Consider the following 22,419-nt stretch of genomic DNA (forward strand, 5'->3'; position numbering starts at 1 on the left):
CCAAGGGATGGGGATCCTGAACAGAGGGTCTGCCTAACTCTAAGCTGGACAACTCCCTGAAGATCATGAGAATATTGGAGTTACTTGATGGCTTCATAAACGGTCAGGTTCATTTATACAGGCTGCTGGACAAGGAAAAGTTGCTGTCACAGCAGGATTGTTATGATTACATTTAAGGGGTCATCCACTTCTGAAAACCCCTTTCAGATGTCCTGCTATGTTTGACAATCAGCTTTTCACTGTGGCATCCCTGCAGATAGGGAAACGTCTGTAAAAATAAGACTGACGTCTAATAACAAGGGACAGTGTGAAGGCTGGCAATACAGGAGGTTTAAGAAAAAATGAATTTTCTAAAGAGATTTTATGTGCGGTTAGCCACTCTGCTCTGAAACACACGTGTGTAGGGTACGAGGGGAATACCCCATACTGGCCCGGTTTGAAGGTAAACTTTTAGCGCCTAAGTCTTGTACACGCTGGAGATACTTAGGGACCTGAAGATACAAAGTACTAACAACCGGCTTCAAGAGACAATTTTTCAGCTTTTTATTTTACGGAATTGGCTCTACTTTGTTCCAAATAAAATCAATAGGGGGAAAAAGACAATGATCCTATATGAAAAACATGTTGTGGTTTAATAAACCGAAACCACAGTAATTGAACAGTAGTAAACAAAACCCTGCAAACTACATTATAATTTATAGTGTAATTGGCTTGTTGTGAAAAATGGAAGGGTAATTATAAAAATACTAGATCGAGGTGGTAATGTCACGATAGGGGCAGGCTTTGCAGCACTGAGAATCTCTCCCCCACCCCCCATGTGCTCACCCACCTATCCACTCTCTCTTTCCCCCATGTGCTGACTTCTCCCTTGTGTGCTCTCTTCTTTGACCTGTGTATCCCATGTGCTCTCCCCCTTGTCTGCTGTCTCTCTCCTTCCTGTACTGGGTTCTCCCCTCATGTACTGTCCCGTTTGAGTTGTCTCCCCCCTGTGCTCTGTCTCTCTCCCCCCCTGTGCGCTTTCTCTCTTTCCCCCATGTGCTGTCTTCTCCTCTTATGTGCTCTCTTCTTTGACCTGTGTACCCCATGTTCTCTCCCCCTTGTCTGCTCTTTCTCTCCACCCCTGTGCTCTCTTCTTCCCTCATGTGTTCTCTCATTTGAGCTGTCTCCCCCCTGTGTGTCCCCTTTCCTATGTGCACTTACCCCTCCACCTGTGTTAAAATGAATGTAAAGTAGGTAAAGGTAACATTTTATTAAAATGGAAAAATTTATGACAAAGGTGCTTTAATTTACATTGTATCCACATAAGGACAAAACGTACGTACGGTGTATACAGAGTGTTTGTGCGGTGCGTACGGCGTATACAGAGCGTGTGTGTGTGGTGCATACGGCGTATACAGAGTGTGTGTGTGGTGCATAAGGCGTATACAGAGTGTGTGTGTGGTGCATACGGCGTATACAGAGTGTGTGTGTGTGGTGCATACGGCGTATACAGAGTGTGTGTGTGTGGTGCATACGGCGTATACAGAGTGTGTGTGTGGTGCATACGGCGTATACAGAGTGTGTGTGTGGTGCATACGGCGTATACAGAGTGTGTGTGTGGTGCATAAGGCGTATACAGAGTGTGTGTGTGGTGCATACGGCGTATACAGAGTGTGTGTGTGGTGCATAAGGCGTATACAGAGTGTGTGTGTGGTGCATACGGCGTATACAGAGCGTGTGTGTGTGGTGCATACGGCGTATACAGAGTGTGTGTGTGGTGCATAAGGCGTATACAGAGTGTGTGTGTGGTGCATACTTCGTATACAGAGTGTGTGTGTGGTGCATAAGGCGTATACAGAGTGTGTGTGTGGTGCATACGGCGTATACAGAGTGTGTGTGTGTGTTGCATACGGCGTATACAGAGTGTGTGTGTGGTGCATACGGCATATACAGTGTGTGTGTGTGTAAGGTGCGTACAGCGTATACAGTGTGTGTGACAGTGTGTGTCTCGTGCGTACGGCGTATACAGTGTGTGTGTGTTGTGTATGGCGTATACAGTGTTTGTGCGGTGCGTACGGCGCATACAGTGTGTGTGTGTGGTGCGTACGGCGTATACAGAGTGTGTGTGTGGTGCATACGGCGTATACAGAGTGTGTGTGTGGTGCATACGGCGTATACAGAGTGTGTGTGTGGTGCATACGGCGTGTACAGAGTGTGTGTGTGTGGTGCATACGGCGTATACAGAGTGTGTGTGTGGTGCATACGGCGTATACAGAGTGTGTGTGTGGTGCATACGGCGTATACAGAGTGTGTGTGTGGTGCATACGGCGTATACAGTGTGTGTGTGTGTGTAAGGTGCGTACAGCGTATACAGTGTGTGTGACAGTGTGTGTCTCGTGCGTACGGCGTATACAGTGTGTGTGTGTGTGTGTTGTGTATGGCGTATACAGTGTTTGTGCGGTGCGTACGGCGTATACAGTGTGTGTGTGTGGTGCGTACGGCGTATACAGTGTGTGTGTGGTGCATACGGCGTATACAGAGTGTGTGTGTGGTGCATACGGCGTATACAGAGTGTGTGTGTGGTGCATACGGCGTATACAGTGTGTGTGTGTGTTTGGCGCGTACGGAGTATATAGTGTGTGTGGTGCATACGGCGTATACATTGTGTGTGTGTGTGGTGCGTACGGCGTATACAGTGTGTGTGTGGTGAGTACGGCATATACAGTGTGTGTGTATTTGGTGCGCACGGCGTATACAATGTGTGTGTATTTGGTGCGCACGGCGTATACAGTGTGTGTGTGTAAGGTGCGTACAGCGTATACAGTGTGTGTGACAGTATGTGTGTCGTGCGTACGGCGTATACAGTGTGTGTGTGTGTGGTGTATATGGCGTATACAGTGTTTGTGCGTTGCGTACGGCGTATACAGTGTGTGTGTGATGCGTACGGCGTATACAGTGCGTGTGGTGCATACAGCATATACAGTGCGTGTGTATTTGGTGCGCACGGCGTATACAATGTGTGTGTATTTGGTGCGCACGGCGTATACAGTGTGTGTGTATTTGGTGCGCACGGCGTATACAGTGTGTGTGTGTGTGTAAGGTGCGTACAGCGTATACAGTGTGTGTGACAGTGTGTGTGTCGTGCGTACGGCGTATACAGTGTGTGTGTGTGTGGTGTGTATGGCGTATACAGTGTTTGTGCGTTGCGTACGGCGTATACAGTGTGTGTGTGTGGTGCGTACGGCGTATACAGAGTGTGTGTGTGGTGCATACGACGTCTACAGTGTGTGTGTGTGTTTGGCGCGTACGGAGTATATAGTGTGTGTGGTGCATACGGCGTATACATTGTGTGTGTGTGTGGTGCGTACGGCGTATACAGTGTGTGTGTGGTGCGTACGGCATATACAGTGTGTGTGTATTTGGTGCGCACGGCGTATACAATGTGTGTGTATTTGGTGCGCACGGCGTATACAGTGTGTGTGTGTGTAAGGTGCGTACAGCGTATACAGTGTGTGTGACAGTGTGTGTGTCGTGCGTACGGCGTATACAGTGTGTGTGTGGTGTATATGGCGTATACAGTGTTTGTGCGTTGCGTACGGCGTATACAGTGTGTGTGGTGCGTACGGCGTATACAGTGCGTGTGGTGCATACAGCATATACAGTGCGTGTGTATTTGGTGCGCACGGCGTATACAATGTGTGTGCATTTGGTGCGCGCGGCGTATACAGTGTGTGTGTATTTGGTGCGCACGGCGTATACAGTGTGTGTAAGGTGCGTACAGCGTATACAGTGTGTGTGACAGTGTGTGTGTCATGCGTACGGCGTATACAGTGTGTGTGTGTGTGGTGTGTATGGCGTATACAGTGTTTGTGCGGTGCGTACGGCGTATACAGTGTGTGTGTGTGGTGCGTACGGCGTATACAGAGTGTGTGTGTGGTGCGTACGGCGTATACAGAGTGTGTGTGTGGTGCATACGGCGTATACAGTGTGTGTGTGTGTTTGGCGCGTACGGAGTATATAGTGTGTGTGGTGCATACGGCGTATACATTGTGTGTGTGTGTGGTGCGTACGGCGTATACAGTGTGTGTGTGGTGCGTACGGCATATACAGTGTGTGTGTATTTGGTGCGCACGGCGTATACAATGTGTGTGTATTTGGTGCGCACGGCGTATACAGTGTGTGTGTGTGTAAGGTGCGTACAGCGTATACAGTGTGTGTGACAGTGTGTGTCGTGCGTACGGCGTATACAGTGTGTGTGTGTGTGTGGTGTATATGGCGTATACAGTGTTTGTGCGTTGCGTACGGCGTATACAGTGTGTGTGGTGCGTACGGCGTATACAGTGCGTGAGGTGCATACAGCATATACAGTGCGTGTGTATTTGGTGCGCAGGGCGTATACAATGTGTGTGTGTGTGGTGTATATGGCGTATACAGTGTTTGTGCGTTGCGTACGGCGTATACAGTGCGTGTGGTGCATACAGCATATACAGTTCGTGTGTATTTGGTGCGCACGGCGTATACAATGTGTGTGCATTTGGTGCGCACGGCGTATACAGTGTGTGTGTATTTGGTGCGCACGGCGTATACAGTGTGTGTGTGTGTGTAAGGTGCGTACAGCGTATACACTGTGTGTGACAGTGTGTGTGTCGTGCGTACGGCGTATACAGTGTGTGTGTGTGTGGTGTGTATGGCGTATACAGTGTTTTTGCGGTGCGTACGGCGTATACAGTGTGTGTGTGTGGTGCGTACGGCGTATACATAGTGTGTGTGTGGTGCGTACGGCGTATACAGAGTGTGTGTATGTGGTGCATACGGCGTATACAGAGTGTGTGTGTGGTGCATACGGCGTATACAGTGTGTGTGTGTGTTTGGCGCGTACAGAGTATATAGTGTGTGTGGTGCATACAGCGTATACATTGTGTGTGTGTGTGTGTGGTGCGTACACAGTGTGTGTGTGGTGCGTACGGCATATACAGTGTGTGTGTATTTGGTGCACACGGCGTATACAATGTGTGTGTATTTGGTGCGCACGGCGTATATAGTGTGTGTGTGTGTAAGGTGCGTACAGCGTATACAGTGTGTGTGACAGTGTGTGTGTCGTGCGTACGGCGTATACAGTGTTTGTGCGTTGCGCACAGCGTATACAGTGTGTGTGGTGCGTACGGCGTATACAGTGCATGTGGTGCATACGGCATATACAGTGCGTGTGTATTTGGTGCGCACGGCGTATACAATGTGTGTGCATTTGGTGCGCACGGCGTATACAGTGTGTGTGCATTTGGTGCGCACGGCGTATACAGTGTGTGTGTGTGTGTGTAAGGTGCGTACAGCGTATACAGTGTGTGTGACAGTGTGTGTGTCGTGCGTACGGCGTATACAGTGTGTGTGTGTGTGTGGTGTGTATGGCGTATACAGTGTTTGTGCGTTGCGTACGGCGTATACAGTGTGTGTGGTGCGTACGGCGTATACAGTGCGTGTGGTGCATACGGCATATACAGTGCGTGTGTGGTGCGTACAGCGTATACAGTGTGTGTGTGGTGCATATGGCGTATACAGAGTGTGTGTGTGGTGCGTACGGCGTACACAGTGTGTATGTGTGTGGTGCGTACGGCATAAACAGTGTGTGTGGTGCGTACGGTGTATACAGTGTGTGTGCGTGTATGTGTGCGTACGACGTATACAGTGTGTTGCGTACGGCGTATACATTGTGTGTATGTATGGTGTATATGTGGCACCCCAGGGGTCTGGTTTCCACAGTAACAGCAATGTTATGTCTGAGAGCAGGTGGGAGGTCTCTTGGTCAGGAATCCTATGCATGCCACACCTCCTGCCCAGTCCTGGGAGGGGAAGGACTTCCCCTATATAAACCTGGGGCTGAGGCAGGGTTAGAGAGTTCAAAGGGAGAGTTCAGCCAGGAGGGCTGACAGGGAGCTGTGGCTCCGGCTGGGCCCAGCTCCTGGGCCATGCCAGAAGTAGAGACAGAGAAGAGAAGCAGCTATGGGAAAAGAACAACAGGAGCTCTGTGGGAGCAGTGTTACAAGGAGTCAGGGCTGGCAGCTGCAGAGCTCGCCCTGACTGAGAAGTTATCACCGGACCCGGCGTCCGAGGCTGTGGGGACTAATCTTACCCAGCAGCAGAAACCGACCGGCAGGGGATTTCAGGTCCTCTGGCCAAGAAACCCGAAGGCACGGTCACACGCGTGGGACCAGCACCGCCGTCGTGGAGCGGAAGCTACTAGAAGGCCCCGAGTCACCGGCCATACGGGTGAGCACCACACGGTACACTCAGGGACGTGGGCTACTTATACCCGCCTCTAGCAAGGTAGCCAGAAGAGTACAGTTAGTTTGGGAGGCCTACAACTCCGCCTGGCCAGGGGAGATCCCATCTGCTCAAGGACTGACCAGGCCCCAATCGCTAGCCAGTACTCCGGGAGGGTCTATCTTTGTCACCAGTAAAGACCCTGAACTACACCGTACCGTCTCCGAGTGGTTCCTGCTACCCCCATCATCCACGTCGGCTGCCCTGAGGCCATACCCCTCCCGTTGGGGGTTATACTATCACGCTGCACAATCCTACCACCGGCCTCAGCGGTCTGCCCTGCAGCAGCAGCTCCTTAGCTGTACTCAACGGGTGGCGTAGTCGTCCAACATCTACCGCTAATACAGCGCCACTTAGTCTGACTCCCTGGGCACGGACCGGGTCACCGCCACGAGACTACAACCCTCAACAGATCCGGCTCCGGGTAAGCTCCTGCGTGCGCAACGCTGCGCGACACAGGCCCAGGGGTGCGTCAACTTTTGGCGTAGTCGGCAGGATTTCGTGCCCGCAACCACCGGGTACTGCGTGCCTGAAAAAGACTGTTCAAACTTACCAGTGGTGAAGATTCCCGCCATCCGGCGCCATCTTCTGTCTTCTTCCCGCCATCCGCGAAGTTTTCCCGCCATCCGGCGCCATCTTCTGCCTTCTTCCCGCCATCCGTGGAGTTTTCCCGCCGTTGGACGCCATCTTGAAGACGCCGCACGGGAAGAAGAGGGGCGTGGACTCCGAATGCGCGCGAGAACTGAAGCCCCGCCTCACGTCCGGACGTTGCGTAAGGTCCTGGAAGGAGCCCAGCAGACGCCGACGTCACAGGAGCGCGACGGAAGGTCCTCAACCCTGACGATTCACTGCGGAGCCGCGGCCTACGGAAGAGGATCATCGCAAGGTAGGCCACGGTCCACTAGGGGGGAGAAGGATGCCAGATACGGAGGAGAGCTTCACCGCTTCAACCCCCGCCAGCGCCACCGCTGTTGCGGTCATGCCTTTCACCATGCCCTATATCCCGGGGGCAGCCTGGCTACCCCAGTACTCAGGGGAGTCACATACCCTGCATGACTTTAGAGAAAAGCTGGATAGCCTCTTCCAGGTGTACCCCCTCACAGAGGAGCAAAAAGTGAGCATCCTGGTGGCCCAATTAACCGGGGCAGCCCAAAGGGAGGTAAAGTCCTGGCCACCTGGGAGGAGGACTGTCGCAGAGATACTAACCCAGCTAACCGAGGAGGAGCTGCAGTACTACCAATACGAGGAAAGCCAAGAGGACCCGGACGGGTCTGAGGACTACCCTCAGGAGGGAGCACAAAGAGGACATAGCTACTGAAGGGAAGTAGCGTGAATAAAGAGCTGTAAATAGTTACCCGTAAGGGTACAAGGACTGCTGCTAATTAAAATATGGTCCCCGTTGGGATTAGTGAATTGTTCCCCATGTGCCCCTATCTTAAACCAGGCTGAGGACTGTGAGCAGCCATTCCTTATCCCCACTGGCCGAGGACTGAGAGCGGCCATATCCTGTAAATAATTATGTGTTTCTAGTAATTTATGGGAGTCTTTGGTGGATTTACCGGGAATCCTTTGTACATGGTTGGAGCGTAACCCAGGAATGGACTAAAGACTGTTAAGGACTCGGGGCAGGACAGACCCCTACCTGGTTACGTCTCCCTGTTTTGGTGAAATGGACACCTTACTTTTCTTCAAAGACTGCACCCGTTTGCGGACACGCCGTAACCATCTTTATGTGTTTTTCTTATTGTATTATTATTGTTTATACCTTGTTATGTTTTTCTAAAAATATGTTTAGTCCCGGAGTACTAAATTTCACTAGGGGGGAATGTGGCACCCCAGGCGTCTGGTTTCCACAGTAACAGCAATGTTATGTCTGAGAGCAGGTGGGAGGTCTCTTGGTCAGGAATCCTATGCATGCCACACCTCCTGCCCAGTCCTGGGAGGGGAAGGACTTCCCCTATATAAACCTGGGGCTGAGGCAGGGTTAGAGAGTTCAAAGGGAGAGTTCAGCCAGGAGGGCTGACAGGGAGCTGTGGCTCCGGCTGGGCCCAGCTCCTGGGCCATGCCAGAAGTAGAGACAGAGAAGAGAAGCAGCTATGGGAAAAGAACAACAGGAGCTCTGTGGGAGCAGTGTTACAAGGAGTCAGGGCTGGCAGCTGCAGAGCTCGCCCTGATTGAGAAGTTATCACCGGACCCGGCGTCCGAGGTTGTGGGGACTAATCTTACCCAGCAGCAGAAACCGACCGGCAGGGGATTTCAGGTCCTCTGGCCAAGAAACCCGAAGGCACGGTCACACGCGTGGGACCAGCACCGCCGTCGTGGAGCGGAAGCTACTAGAAGGCCCCGAGTCACCGGCCATACGGGTGAGCACCACACGGTACACTCAGGGACGTGGGCTACTTATACCCGCCTCTAGCAAGGTAGCCAGAAGAGTACAGTTAGTTTGGGAGGCCTACAACTCCGCCTGGCCAGGGGAGATCCCATCTGCTCAAGGACTGACCAGGCCCCAATCGCTAGCCAGTACTCCGGGAGGGTCTATCTTTGTCACCAGTAAAGACCCTGAACTACACCGTACCGTCTCCGAGTGGTTCCTGCTACCCCCATCATCCACGTCGGCTGCCCTGAGGCCATACCCCTCCCGTTGGGGGTTATACTATCACGCTGCACAATCCTACCACCGGCCTCAGCGGTCTGCCCTGCAGCAGCAGCTCCTTAGCTGTACTCAACGGGTGGCGTAGTCGTCCAACATCTACCGCTAATACAGCGCCACTTAGTCTGACTCCCTGGGCACGGACCGGGTCACCGCCACGAGACTACAACCCTCAACAGATCCGGCTCCGGGTAAGCTCCCGCGTGCGCAACGCTGCGCGACACAGGCCCAGGGGTGCGTCATATACAGTGTGTGTATGTGGTGCGTACAGCGTATACAGTGTGTGTGGTGCGTACCGCGTATATAGTGTGTGTGTGTGGTGCGTACGGCGTATACAGTGTGTGTGTGGTGCGTACGGAGTATACCGTGTGTATGTGGTGCGTACGGCGTATACAGTGTGTGTGTGGTGCGTACGGCGTATACAATGTGTGTGTGGGTGTGTGATGCATACGGCGTATATGTGGCAACCCAGGTCTGGTCGCCACAGTGGCAGAAATGTCATGTCTGAGAGCAGGTGGGAGGTTCCCTGGTTGGGGACAATAGCATGCAGCACCTCCTGCCTCAGTCCAGGGAGGGGAGAAATCTGCCCCTTATAAACTGGATCTGGGGCGGGGTTAGAGAGACAAGTTAGAGACCAGTTAGAGACAAGCTCCAGTGAAGTTGCAGATAGGGACAGGTCAGCAGCAGGCTGAGGAGTCCCTGTAGGCAGAGGAGGAACACGAGGCCAGGAGGGGAGCTAGCAGAGCTCATCCTGACTAGAGACTTACAGAGCCGGACACTGAAGTCCGAGGCTGTGAGGGTTATAAGCCCAGCAGCAGGGAACCACCACGCAGGGGACTTCAAGTCCTCTGGCCCAAGGAAGCCCGGAGGCTCAGCCACACGAGAGGGACCACTACTGCCCCGGAGGGGTGAGAAGTACGGAAGGCCCGAGTTGCCAGTCATACGGGTGAGAACAACACGGTACACTCAGAGACGTGGGCTACCACCACACTACAGAGGGATAGCCAAGAAAGAGTGAAGTCAGCACGGTAGGCCTACAAACTTCCCCTGACCAGCGGGATTTCCTAGTTGCTCTCAGACTGACCAGGCCTTCTTTGTTAACCTGTATTCCGGACGGGTCCCTTAATACCACTGTAGCATCGGCGTCTCTGCCCCGTTCAAGTCAGAGACGCCGTCCCTCTCACCTCCCCGCTCCTGGCGCGGCGTCCTCCAGCGCTTCTCTCCCCGCTGCTTCCGGCACGCGCTCCTTCCCCGGCAGTGTGCTTAGGGCGCGCGCGCGCGCGCTCCCCCTCTCTTAAAGGGACCGCGCGCGCCGTCCTAAGGAGTCCCCGGACAATTGCCGGAGGACCTCCCATATAAAAGGCACCTCCTCCAAAATGGAGGTGCCCGAGCAATGTTGTAGCACTGTTCACTACTCTGCTTCAGCCCTCAGGTCCCGTTGCCAGTTACCTGCCAGATACCTGCCGGATTCCTGCCAGTCTGCTGTCTAATTCCTGCCTGATATCCTGCTACCTGCCTGCTAGCCTGAGGTCCGACGGTCTGCCTTCCAACTCCTGTCAGTCTGTCTAAGGACCAGCTTGCCCGCTCACCTGGGAGCGCACATCTTCTACCTGCCTGCTTGCCTGAGGTCCGACGGTCTGTCTTCCAACTCCTGTCAGTCTGTCTAAGGACCAGCTTGCCCGCTCACCTGGGAGCGCTCATCTGCTGCCTGTCTGCTAGCCTACCAGGAGGCTCTGCCGTCACGTGCTGTGACCACCCGCCTGTCCAGAGACTCCTGCCCGCTCACCTGGGAGCGCTCATCTGCTACCTGTCTGTTGGTCTTCCTGGAGGCTCCGCCGTCACATGCTGTGACCACCCGTTTATCCAGAGACTCTCGCCTGCTCACCTGGGAGCTCACGTCTATCATCTGCCGCCACAGTTCGTACCAATCCTTTACCCAGAGACTGCCCCGGTCACTTGCTGTGACCTCCTGCCTGTTCATCCAGAGACTGCCCCGGTCACTTGCCGTGACCTCCTGCCCGTTCATCTAGAGACTGCCCCGGTCACTTGCCGTGACCTCCTGTCCGTTCATTCAGAGACTGTCCCGGTCACCTGCTGTGACTGCCTGCCCGTCTACCCTGGTCGCCACCCGCTCCCTTACAAGGACCGCCCCCTTGTATAGTAGCTCAGAGGTTCCGCCTCCCAGACCCGTTACAGTTTGCTCGGGCCATGGAACCCGGTGGCACCCAAGCTCCCTCGCTCTCGGACCGGTGTCATGAACTGTCCCGTCAGAGGTCCCAACAGGAGTCCATCCTGGGTCACCTGCGGAATGTCAATTCTCGCCTGGACACTCTGACTGCTCTGCCTGCAACCACCGCCAGTGCCATGACTCGCAATCCGGCAGCTCCACTGCCCACTAATAACATGGTATCCTACCCCGGACCCCGGCTTTCTGCACCTCCTCGTTTCGGAGGCGACTCCGCCCAGGCTCGGGGCTTCATAAATCAGTGCACCCTGCACTTTGAACTCCTGTCTCACCAGTTTAACTCCGACCGGGCCAAAATTGCCTTCATCATGTCCCATCTCACCGGGGAAGCCCTGGCCTGGCTAAATCCTCTATGGGAGAGAGGAGACCCCCTGGTGTCCGACTTGCCTGCCTTTCTCACGGCTTTCCGGAAAGTCTTCGACGAACCCGGACGGAAGACCTCATCCGCATCATCTCTGCTACGCCTCCGTCAGGGAAGTCTCACCGTGGGCCAATATGCCATACGGTTCCGTACCCTTGCCTCGGAGCTGGCATGGGATAATGACGCTCTGGTTTCCGTCTTCTGGGAGGGTCTGTCCGGCCGTATTAAAGATGAACTTGTCGGTCGGGACATTCCTACCACTCTCGATGACCTAATAACTCTTGCCACCCGGATTGACCTGCGGTTCCAGGAGCGTGCCAAAGAGGTCACCCGTGAGAGGAGGTTTCCACGTCTAGCTCCTACTTTTCAGAAACCCGTCACTCCCTCCGTCTCTCCTCAGGTACACTCTCCTGAGCCTATGCACGTCGACCAGACCAAGATGGTCGGTTCTCGCCGAGAATCTCGCCGAGCCGAGGGAAGCTGTTTCTATTGTGGCAGTATGAAGCACTTCATCCGTTCCTGCCCGGAAAAGCCAGGAAACGCCAGTGTCTAGGACCACTCGGAGAGGTCGTCCTAGACAAAAGTAAGCCCTCTCCGTCTCTGACCTTACCGGTCTCTATTGCTTGGGGAGAGAACCGTCTCTTTGAACTCGCCCATCTGGATTCTGGAGCTGCTGGAAACCTCATCTCCCAGTCTCTGGTAGAGAGATACCATATTCCCACCAAGTCCCTGGCTGAACCATTGTCAGTCGCCTCCGTGGATGGAAGACTTCTCTCGGAGACCATCCTGCTCGTCACTGAACCCATAACCCTGCAGGTGGGAATGCTGCACTCTGAGGAGATCTCATTCCATGTGCTGTCCGGACTTTCTCACTCCCTGTTGCTAGGTCTACCTTGGCTCCAGACACATGAACCCGTATTGAACTGGCGGTCCGGTGAAGTACTCCGATGGGGTCCTGACTGCCATAGGACCTGCCTGGTCCCGGTCCGTCCACTTCGCCCTCAGCCTACTCCAGCTAACTTACCTGATCTCCCGGCTCCCTACTGGCCCTATGCGGACGTCTTCGGTAAGAAGGAAGCTGAGACGTTGCCACCCCATAGGCCATACGATTGCCCGATCGACCTGGTACCTGGCACCACTCCTCCCCGTGGGCGTATCTACCCGTTGTCTGCAGCCGAGACCCGAGCCATGTCTGAGTACATTGAAGAGAATCTGGCTAGGGGATTTATCCGAAAATCTACCTCCCCGGCTGGAGCCGGATTCTTCTTTGTCAAAAAGAAAGACGGCTCGCTACGTCCCTGTATTGACTACAGAGGACTCAATCTCATCACGGTAAAAAACAAATATCCCCTGCCACTCATCTCCGAATTGTTTGACCGTCTCAAGGGCGCCAGGATCTTCTCCAAGCTGGATCTACGAGGAGCGTATAATCTGGTCCGTATCCGTCAAGGAGACGAGTGGAAGACGGCATTCAATACCCGGGACGGTCACTACGAGTACCTTGTGATGCCCTTCGGTCTCTGTATTGCTCCCGCGGTCTTTCAGGAACTAGTCAACGACATCTTCCGTGACCTCCTGTACTCCTGCGTAGTGGTATACCTGGACGATATCTTGGTCTTCTCTCCGGATCTCCCCACACACCGGAGGGATGTTCGTCAGGTCCTGCTTAGGCTTCGGCAGAACCACCTTTATGCCAAATACGAGAAGTGCCTCTTCGATCAGACCTCCCTTCCGTTCTTGGGCTATGTCATCTCCCAAACAGGTCTGCAAATGGATCCCGAGAAGCTCTCTTCCGTTCTAAAATGGCCTCGTCCTGAAGGTTTGAAGGCGATACAGCGATTCCTGGGCTTCGCTAATTACTATCGTCTTTTCATCCCACACTTCTCGTCTCGGACTGCTCCCATATCTGCACTTACCCGTAAGGGGGCTAACCCCAGGACATGGTCGCCTGAAGCCGAGGAGGCCTTCCTTTCCCTAAAGAAAGCCTTCGCCTCTGCTCCCGTCCTGCACCGTCCGGACTGTAATAAACAATTCTACCTGGAGGTTGATGCCTCCTCCTCCGGAGCCGGAGCGGTGCTCACCCAGAAGTCTTCTACCGGGAGAATGGTAACGTGCGGCTTCTTCTCCAAAATCTTCTCCTCGTCGGAGCGCAACTACTCCATAGGAGACCGTGAATTGCTAGCCATCAAATTGGCACTGGGAGAGTGGCGCTATCTGCTTGAAGGGGCTCTCTACCCGGTAATTATCTACACGGATCACAAAAACCTGGCATATCTCCAAAATGCCCAGAGACTCAATCCTCGCCAGGCCCGGTGGTCGTTGTTTTTTGCCCGCTTCGACTTCATTCTTCATTTCCGTCCGGCGGACAAGAACGTCAAAGCTGATGCCTTGTCCCGGTCCTTCCTGTCCTCCGATCAAGAGGAGGAACCTACGCACATCATCGACTCCTCCAAGGTGATGAATGTGGCCCCCTTGGATCTGACTCGTCTTCCACCCGGTAAGACGTTCGTAGCTGTGCCAGATCGGGAGAGGGTTCTTCGCTGGGGACATTCTTCTAAACTAGCTGGCCATGCTGGCCAAAAGAAGACCTTCCAACTCATTACCCGGCATTACTGGTGGCCTACCCTGCGTAAGGACGTGGTAGACTTCGTCGCGGCCTGTTAATCCTGTGCCCGTAACAAAGTTCCCCGACATCTACCTGCCGGCCATCTCCTGCCCCTTCCCGTACCTGCTGCTCCTTGGCAACACATCGCTATGGACTTTATCACCGACCTTCCAGTTTCTGCCGGTTGTACTGTCATTTGGGTTGTCGCTGACCGTTTTTCTAAGATGGCCCACTTCATTCCCCTGCCTGGTCTTCCGTCTGCACCCGAGCTGGCTAAAGACTTTATCCGCCACATCTTCCGTCTCCATGGTCTGCCCCTCCACATCGTGTCGGATCGTGGGGTTCAGTTCACCTCTCGCTTCTGGAGAGCCACATGTAAGCTGCTGGACATTACCCTGGATTTCTCCTCCGCTTACCACCCTCAGTCCAATGGTCAAGTGGAGCGGATCAATCAGATCTTGACCAGCTACCTCCGGCACTTCGTTGATGCTCACCACTCGGACTGGGTGGATCTCCTACCATGGGCCGAGTTCTCTTATAACAACCATGAGAGCGAGTCCTCTTCTAAATCCCCGTTCTTTATAGTCGGTGGCCAACATCCCCGGATTCCACTTCCTGTCTCCGTTTCTGTGGACAACCCTGCTGCGGAGTCTCTTGTCAGCGAATTTTCTACTATTTGGGAGAGCACCAGGTCCGCTCTTCTTCTCTCCTCTGAGCGGATGAAGAGATATGCTGATAAGAGACGTCTGGATCCGCCCCAATTCCGTCCGGGAGACAAGGTTTGGCTCTCATCCAAACATGTGCGGCTCAAAGTACCCTCCTACAAGTTGGGTCCTCGATTCATCGGCCCCTTCGAAGTCCTCAGGCAAATTAACCCTGTGGCCTACAAATTAAAACTCCCGGCCACCCTACGGATCCCCAGCTCCTTCCACGTATCTCTCCTCAAACCCGTTGTCTTTAACGTTTTTTCCAAAAATCCAGGTGCCCCTCCTGCTCCGGTTTCCGCTGATGACATCTTTGAGGTAGAGAGTATTCTGGCCTCCAAGAGGGTAAGAGGAAAAACCTTTTTTCTGGTAGATTGGAAGGGGTTTGGTCCTGAGGAGAAAACTTGGGAACCCAGGGAGAACATCAACGCCCCGCTTCTCCTTGAGAAATTTCTTTCTGGCCAAAAAAAGAGGGGGCCTAAAGGGGGGGGTACTGTAGCATCGGCGTCTCTGCCCCGTTCTAGGCAGAGACGCCGTCCCTCTCACCTCCCCGCTCCTGGCGCGGCGTCCTCCAGCGCTTCTCTCCCCGCTGCTTCCGGCACGCGCTCCTTCCCCGGCAGTGTGCTTAGGGCGCGCGCGCGCGCGCTCCCCCTCTCTTAAAGGGACCGCGCGTGCCGTCCTAAGGAGTCCCCGGACAATTGCCGGAGGACCTCCCATATAAAAGGCACCTCCTCCAAAATGGAGGTGCTCGAGCAATGTTGTAGCACTGTTCACTACTCTGCTTCAGCCCTCAGGTCCCGTTACCAGTTACCTGCCAGATACCTGCCAGATTCCTGCCAGTCTGCTGTCTAATTCCTGCCTGATATCCTGCTACCTGCCTGCTAGCCTGAGGTCCGACGGTCTGCCTTCAAACTCCTGTCAGTCTGTCTAAGGACCAGCTTGCCCGCTCACCTGGGAGCGCACATCTTCTACCTGCCTGCTTGCCTGAGGTCCGACGGTCTGCCTTCCAACTCCTGTCAGTCTGTCTAAGGACCAGCTTGCCCGCTCACCTGGGAGCGCTCATCTGCTGCCTGTCTGCTAGCCTACCAGGAGGCTCTGCCGTCACGTGCTGTGACCACCCGCCTGTCCAGAGACTCCTGCCCGCTCACCTGGGAGCGCTCATCTGCTACCTGTCTGTTGGTCTTCCTGGAGGCTCCGCCGTCACATGCTGTGACCACCCGTTTATCCAGAGACTCTCGCCTGCTCACCTGGGAGCTCACGTCTATCATCTGCCGCCACAGGTCGTACCAATCCTTTACCCAGAGACTGCCCCGGTCACTTGCCGTGACCTCCTGCCCGTTCATCCAGAGACTGCTCTGGTCACTTGCCGTGACCTCCTGCCCGTTCATCTAGAGACTGCCCCGGTCACTTGCCGTGACCTCCTGTCCGTTCATTCAGAGACTGTCCCGGTCACCTGCTGTGACTGCCTGCCCATCTACCCTGGTCGCCACCCGCTCCCTTACAAGGACCGCCCCCTTGTATAGTAGCTCAGAGGTTCCGCCTCCCAGACCCGTTACAACCACCAACAGTAAAGACCCTGAATTGCATGGCAGACTCCGTGTGGTTACTGCTGCTCCCGCGCACCATCACCACCAACATCCCTATTTACTGCCCTGAGGCTATACTCCTCCCGTGGGGAGTTATACTACCCTCTGCTGCACCCACAACACCAGCCTCAGCGGTCTGCCCTGCAGCGGAGGTTCACTCTGACCGCAATCCACGGGTGGCGTAGTCGGACATTCAGCATATAGACCGCCATTTGGTTTGACCGCCCTGGGCACGGACTGGGTCGCCGCCACAGAGACTACAACCCCCAGCATCCACAAAAGGTCCGGTTCCGGGTATCCCCACACACACACGGCCCAGGGGGCGCGTCATATATAGTGTGTGTGTGGTGTCTATGGCATATACAGTGTGTGTGTGGTGTGTACGGCGTATACAGTGTGTGTGTGGTGCGTACGGCGTATACAGTGTGTGCGTGTGTGTGTGTACGGCGTATACAGTGTGTGTGTGTGTTGCGCCAGTGTTCCGCTAGTGGTACTGCGCAAGAGGCTGGTACCACCAGCGGTTTCCATATTGAGACACCCATCACTTGGCGAACTTCCGCTGCTTGGAATTCTGGGATCCGGAGGCATCTGGTTGGAACAGGATGTGAAGACATTACAAGGTAAGTATATTAATAGATGCACCAAGAAGAAATAAAAATAATCTAATTGTAATTATGGTTCCCACAGTTTCCCCCGCACATTTTGATGACTCACTCAGTTTCCCCCACACATTATGATGTCTCCACAGTCCCCCATACATTATGATAGCCCTACAGTTTCCCCCAAGTGCTGACTGACAATTTAAAAGAAATTAAATAAAATAAATACTTTAGTCTACTACCATATTCAATGGTGTCTACATCTTGAGAAGCCTAGTGGCGGGACGTACGTGTGGTGCGACACTGTTTCTAGCCCTTTGACTGTCCCTGTCCACAGGCTGGATAAGAACAGTGACAGGCTGGACAAGAATACGGGCCACCCTTTGCCCAGGTCTGCCTTACAGGATGATTTCTAGGACATGGAGTATTTGCTGCTCTATACCATAGCCAGAAGCAATCCAAGTCCTGCCATATGGTGCTCTGCACAGTAAAAATCCCAATAATGCCATGGTTTTTGTTGATTAGCTAGGCACACACATTACAAGTCTAGAAGACCAAACAGATCATATTAGATCAGACCTGGACAAAGTGTGACCCGTGGGCCATACGTGCCCCTTTGGGTGTTATCGTGTTGCCCAGAGGGCTTTATGCAGTAGCTTCCTGCACCATGTAGCCGCCCTCCACCCGGCGTCTCACTTTCTCTGATATCGGCATCCTAACGATGCAGATACCAGTGAACAAGTGAACACAATGATGAAACAGGGAGCAGTCAGTTCCCTATTCCATCACTGAGCCTGTGCATTTGAAGCATGATGACGTCACTAAAGCAGGCCAGCAGTACCTCAGTACACAGCGCAAACCGGAGCTGCATGGGAACGAGGTTAGGTGAGTAGTTTTATTTTTTACATAATTTTGTGAAAGGGGAGGAGTATGTGCGTGGGGGAGAGTTGACATAATACTGTGAAAGACAGCTGTGAGGGGACATCATTCTGCATGGAAGCTGTGTGGGAACATAATAAATAATATTACGCTATTATAGTATTTGTGTGAATCTCTGTCAGCTAAGTGTCTACTGCTGTAGAGAAAGCCACATCTAAAGAAATATGTAACTCAGAGGAGTCTAAGGCATAGCTAAAATAATTGAATTAAAATTGTAGAGATCTGCTTTTTCCATTAAGAAGGTTTGCACATAGTGGAATTTTCAGCTGGGCATCTGATGGAGGCTGAAGGCGGACTGTTTTTACTGGCACGGAAAATAAAGTTATTTTAACATAATTGTTGAATTGCATCACTGAACACCTGGCGATCTTGCTTCCAATGTGCATACGGTAGTCTCATTTCAAAGGATTCCTTCGACTGGATAATATATACGATCTTGGCCTTTATAATGTCTGCAATCTTTACTTGTCACCTGCAGCACATTTTTAAAGGCGCACAAATGGGTTGGAATCTTATAATGCCAGTTCCTCTTTGCCAATGTGCCCACTCATGCGTTTCAGTAGCGCTGCTGAACGTACTTGATAATTTGGCCCCAAAATGTCTAGACTTTTCATTACCTAAAGTACACAGCGTTTTCAGCTATACGAGACTTAACAGCAATAATTTGAGTGAATATTTTCCACTATTTCATTGACATGTTATTTTAGAATTTTAATAAGTTGTTTTTATGATCTCATATTCCTTTAGGCAATTTGTAGGGTAAAGTGTAAATTGCTAATTGTGCAGTACCATAACTACTTAACTACTAGTGAGCCCAACAGAAGGACCAAAGCCTTCTGAGAAACCAGTTATAAGATAATTGCTACAGGCAAATAAGGGCTAATAAGGATTCTGTTAAAGGGGTTGTACTAAGTCTTGAAGTTATACCCTATTCACAGGATAGTGGATATTTTCCGATCACTGGGAGGTCCGACCATTGAGACCACCATTGATCCCAAGAATTGGTGCTCTGAAGAGCCTCATGTCAATGGCACAGTGGTCCGTCATATGCACCCCTGCTCCCCTCATTCTCTGTGGGACTGCCAGCAATAGCGAAGCACAGTGTTCAACTGGTCTTCATCAATTCCTTTAGAAGTGAATGGAGCAGAGGTACGGATGATCGACTACCGCTCCATTCATACAGGGATCTTCAGAGCACTGGTTCTCATTATCAGTGGGGGTAGCAATGATCGGACCCCAAGTGATTAAGAAGTTATCCCCTATCCATGGATAGGGAACAACTTCCAAACTTGGTACAAACTCTTTAAGGAATCATGCACCTGAGCGTAATAATGCTCCAAACAACCTCATACAGTAAAAAAGGTGCCATATTATGAGTCTTTTCTGCCCAAGAGCATTGCTTCTAGTGGACAATATTTTCAACCATATGGCACCATATAGGACCCCATTTGCCAATAGGCACTCTGCCCAGCTCTGCCATGTGCATAAGAGCTATTACAATAAAAATGCCAATTTCTTTACAGACTTTGGACACTTTTTCACTAAAGTTTATTTGCCTTCTTAATTCAAAATGAAGCACATTTTAAATAGTCTATATTTAGTTGTTGTAGAGTCTGAGCTTGTGTACATAGCTGGCTGTGCTGTTGATTCTGATGTAGAACCTAACCACACACTGCTCCTGCCAGCTGTTGGCGCTCTCTGCTCTCCCCTCTCAGTGCTAGAGACAGCAGCAGGAGTAGTACACAGCAAAGCAAGCTAAAGAGGAAGCAGAAGCGTTCCTCCCAACTGTCCTGGATTCAGTAAGACACTCCTATGTTTTGGGTGCTGTCAAGGAAGCCTGCTGCATGCCTCGTGTTCTTTCAATGCGATGCTTTCTTGAGAGAGCAATTGGATTGACTGAGTGAGATTGGAGTGATTCATATACATGGTAGTTGACTCGGCCTTGGCACTCCCTAGTGGAAGTTCGGCAATTGCACCTCGCTATGTCTCACTGGACAGGTAACCTAGGTAAATGCAATCTAGGCTTATAGTTTGCAGAAGATTTTAAAAGGTGCAGAGGGCACTGAGTGAGCACTAGACATCTGAGGTGATAAGTAAGCCAGGCACCGAACCATCAAATACCCGCTAACTAAAATAACACAAGGCAGCAGCAGGAGAGCGAACACCAGCATCCACAGAACAGGGTCAGAGCTGCAACCGGTCAGACTGCTCAATACAGAAAATGCAGCTGGACAGGTTGCATCTCTGACTGATCCACATGGCTCCTAGGATTAGTACAGGTGTGTATGATATTATACTCATAGTGACTGTGTATAGGTACTTGGGGTTTTATATGCTTTAAAGTAGTGAATAAAACTGTAAGGATAAAACTGTCAGGATGGAACAGGGCCTTCCCCAAACAGTCTAATGTCACCTGGATCAGTGTAGCCACCAGTAAAGTGCTGGTCACTTCCCTAGGAACTATGGGAAATCAACCATTGGTTGTTTTTTCTACTATAGGGTTAACAAATTCAGATTACCAAAGGGTAAATAGACCCTGATTTAATGAATTCATTATAGCCCCAACCCCCTGAGGAAGCACTTGTGGTGAAACTTGTTGGGGTGGCTATGTGATTGATTGAATGTTAGTTAGCACTAGGGAGACCAGTGTATGTCCTGGTAAATAGTGCTTCAGTTCAGCTAATCCTAATCCATGAACTGAAGTCATGGTGGACATAATATCAAATTGAACATGCATCAGTTTGCTCAATTAACTATATAGATCTGAATGATCAGAACTAATATAAAGATAACACTGGTACACTAGTGTGTTCTTAAATATGATATGATTATGATATGATGTTTTAATGCATTCCTAGTTTCCCTTTGGGTAATTTGGTAATAGGAACTATAGGTTCTCTGTATTTGACAAGTAGACCCTAACCAAGTTTATAAGTGAGATCACCTATTCACAATACACATAAGGAGGTGTGTACAAATAACCACAAATCCTACAAATGATGTTCCACGCTGCAAAATAGTAAAATATATATTATTTATTACAACTATTAAAAAGACATATTAGATCACATTCAAATGCCAGGAAAATACACAATATACTGTGTATAGGCGGACACATTGCATATTACAGACATTTGAATGCGATATAATATGTCTTTTTTAAAGTTCTAATAAATAATACAGATTTTCTACCATATTTTGAAGCGTGGAAAAACAAACCAAAGGTGAATTAAGGATCATGATAAATCTATATCTTCAAAAGTAAAACAAACATTGAATCCACCAAACATGGGAACTCAGCCAGAAGGACTGAGAAAATAACCATTAACACAACAAATGGTTACAAAAAGAAGTTGAAACAACCATTTGATGCAAGTCTAAAATAAATCAAAAAAATCCAAAAGCATAAATCTTCAGCTACCCTGCCATTAATTGCAGTATTATGTCAAGCCTTAGGGGATATTAAATGTTGATTTAATATTGAGTCATCTCTTTTTTAGTAATAATGGGCTTCACACAGATTTCAGCTTCAAAGACGCCTACTGATACCAAGTCTCATGTCCGTGATTTCATTATATCAATATTCTGCTGTGTAGTGAGTTAACATCTGCGCACACATATATACATATATACAGTATATACAGTATATATATATATATATATATATATATATATATATAATGTATTTGTGTGTAGAGGGATACCTGTACATTTTTCAGAGTGGAGTGCTGATGTGCATAGTATAAAAGTCACAAGCGCTCTGCTGAATCAGTGACTGCACAGTCCGAACCTCCTCCATCATTATCATCAGCACCAAAACTGTGCTCCAGAAGCTTTGTGACATGGATTTCTATGCCTTACATCACCAAACTCAATGCGAAGTGTCAGAGAGTGATGTACAGCACTAAGCCACTGGACAACCTCTTTAATGACATTGGTTGTATGCTTGGAGTTGTTGTTCTGCTGTAGAATAAATTTGGGGCCAATCAGATGCCTCCCCCATGGTATTACATGATAGATGAGTTACTACTTACATTTTTCAGGATTGATTACAATAAGAAATGACAACATGGAGGACCAAAGAAACAGTGGTTGGCTAAGAATACTTGGTGCATGTAACACTAATGCCAGAGCCCCTGCATGGTTCCCCTTCCCCTTCCATGCAGTGAGGCTGACATACTCACCACCTGTAGTGTGGTTCCCGTGGTGCCTCCCTGCCTCTGACTTTGCACTTCCTGGCGGTGGACACGCTTCCCTGTTCTTAAAATGTGGTCAGGTACTGAATTTGAACTTCTGGTCCTTGTGCAGCCAGAACCTGAACCTACTCCCCTGGTCCGTGTATGGCCAGTGCCCGAACCTGCTCCTCTGGTATATGTGTGGCTAGTATCTGAATCCTGAAACCGCATCCGGCGGTACCAGTATCTTGAAACCGC

General features: G+C 51.1%; 1 protein-coding gene across 1 annotated transcript in view; it reads right to left on the reverse strand.

Moving 5' to 3' along the window:
• Positions 1–22,419, reverse strand: part of ITGB8 (integrin subunit beta 8) — a 147,469-nt gene that overhangs the window by 51,997 nt on the left and 73,053 nt on the right. The window lies entirely within an intron of this gene.

Source organism: Phyllobates terribilis, unplaced genomic scaffold (genome assembly GCF_046119375.1).
Source record: "Phyllobates terribilis strain yellow unplaced genomic scaffold, ASM4611937v1 Scaffold_4__5_contigs__length_816908805, whole genome shotgun sequence".
Taxonomy (NCBI): domain Eukaryota; kingdom Metazoa; phylum Chordata; class Amphibia; order Anura; family Dendrobatidae; genus Phyllobates; species Phyllobates terribilis.